The 2,055-nt window shown below is 45.4% G+C and overlaps 1 protein-coding gene across 1 annotated transcript in view; it reads right to left on the bottom strand.

The window, feature by feature from the left end:
- The window catches only part of rnf216 (ring finger protein 216), a 230,293-nt gene extending 229,879 nt beyond the window's left edge, over positions 1-414 (bottom strand). Inside the window, exon 1 of the mRNA XM_043711263.1 lies at positions 183-414. The gene's annotated coding sequence lies outside the window, so the exon portion shown is untranslated. The remainder of the gene's footprint in view (positions 1-182) is intronic.
- Positions 415-2,055: the final 1,641 nt, after the last annotated feature.

Genomic DNA, 2,055 nt, shown 5'->3' with positions numbered 1-2,055 from the left:
GGGGGAGGCGGTGGGGAGGTGTCAGTGGGAGTGGAGTGGGGGGGGAAGAGGGGATCGGGTGGGTGAGTGCAGAAGCAGGTTGTGGTTGGGGCTGACGATGAAGTTGTTTAGCTGCTGTCACTGTCCGTCAGTGGGAGGCGGACAGTCCTCGGGCGCTGGGCTCAGTTTCTCGGGTCTCTCACCAACTCTGAGGCAGTTGAGCAGAGGCCAGATCCGGCGGCGGCCCCCTCGGTCGTTCCCCGCGGGCAGGAGGACAGTGCAGACTCAGACGGTGCTGTAAGGTGATCCGTCTACCGGCTGTTGTCCCCGGGCACTCGCCTCCCCACAGCCTGGTCTCCCATAGCGATCCGCAGCTCCAGGGCCCTGACTCGTCTCAGCCTGCAACCTCCAAACACAGGAACTGACGTGAACTGCGTCACCACGCTGGCCGCCTGACGTCAGGCGCAGCCCAGCGGAGAATTGTGGGAATTGTAGTCCTAGGCCCTGGTCTGTCACCCCTGCAGGAGCATCACAATAAATGAAAGTAAACATCATCAGCACAACTCATGGGAATCACAATATATAGGAAACTTAAATCACGTAAAAGCAAAACAATTAAGAGAGCTGGGTGTTGAAGTTTCCTCAGAGGCATGGGAGGATATTTGGGAGAATGCAAGGAAGACATCAATTTGCTTTAGGACCCATTCTTTATTGTTGAAGATTCTCCACAGGGTCCACTTGGCTCCAGATGGTTTGTCAAAATCTAAACTAGGGGTACCTTCAGCATGTCCCAATTGCAAGGTCTGCACAGGCACTCTTACTCGTTGCCTTTGATCTTGCAATCGGCTTCAAACATATTGGAGTGATGTGGCAGGTGCAATGGAGAGGATTTTGCGTGTAAGGATGGAGAAGGACTATCTCCCTCCTTTTGGGCATACCAACTGTATTTCCTGCAATGCACATAAGAAAAAGCTTTTCAATATTCTCACATTCCGTACAAGAAAGAATATCTTCCTAGGTTGGATATCCGAAAACCCCCCCAAGGCCTGTCGGGTTGGTGGAAGATTGGTATGGAGCATATTCCCCTGGATTTTCTCACAAGTATAGTACACCACAAAACTGAGAATTTTTACAAGACATGATAGCCCTTTTTGGAATACCTTGACACAGATTTATCTGCCACACTAAAAAGTTATAATAGTCATAACGATTGTGTTTCATGAGTCCGATATCCAGAGACGAGGAACTGTGAATGTATGAGTGTTTTGTTTGGCTGGGCTGAGTTATTACTATTTATTTGTTTGTTGTTGGTTATTTATTTATTTAGTTAAATAGCCAGTTTGGTTTTTTAAAAAATTCTATATTTTTCGATATATGTTTATACATTTGTACATGAGGGTGGGTTGGGGATTTTTTTTATTATTTGGGTTTTTTGTACTGTTTTGAATTGCATTGTTTTGTACTTGTATTATTTAAAAATCTATTTTTTCAATAAAAATATATTATTAAAAAAAGCAAAACAATTGCACAAAATTGATAACAGGCTACAAGCACTAAACAATGATGGCAAAGATCACCATCAACTCGGACCTAAGGGGCAACTTTTTCACGCAGAGGGTGGTGCATGTATGGAATGAGCTGCCAGAGGAAGTGGTGGAGGCTGGTACAATTACAACATTTCAAAGGCATGTGGATGGGTATATGAATAGGAAGGGTTTAAAGGGATATGGGCCAAGTGCTGGCAAATAGAATTAGATTAGGTTATGATATCTGGTCGGCATGGACGAGATGGACCAAAGAGTCTATTTCCATGCTGTACATTTCTATGACTCTGCCCCACTGTCCTCGCTGACTATCTGACTTTTCATTCATTCATCAGATGTGGACAACGCTTGCAAGGGCAGCATTTGTGGCTCATCTTCGAATGACCTGGAAATAAAGCTGCTTTGGACTCAACCCATCGCTGAAGTTCTGAGGGCACTGCCACACCAGGTAAAGAGGGCAGATTTCCTTCCAGAAAAGGTATTTAGTGAACCAGTGATGGCTTTTTGTAAAATTAAAATTGTCATGGTCCAT

This window comes from Chiloscyllium plagiosum, chromosome 21, assembly GCF_004010195.1.
Source record: "Chiloscyllium plagiosum isolate BGI_BamShark_2017 chromosome 21, ASM401019v2, whole genome shotgun sequence".
Classification (NCBI taxonomy): Eukaryota; Metazoa; Chordata; class Chondrichthyes; order Orectolobiformes; family Hemiscylliidae; genus Chiloscyllium; species Chiloscyllium plagiosum.
Note: the sequence above shows the minus strand (reverse complement) of the source record. Positions and strands in the feature narration are given on the sequence as shown.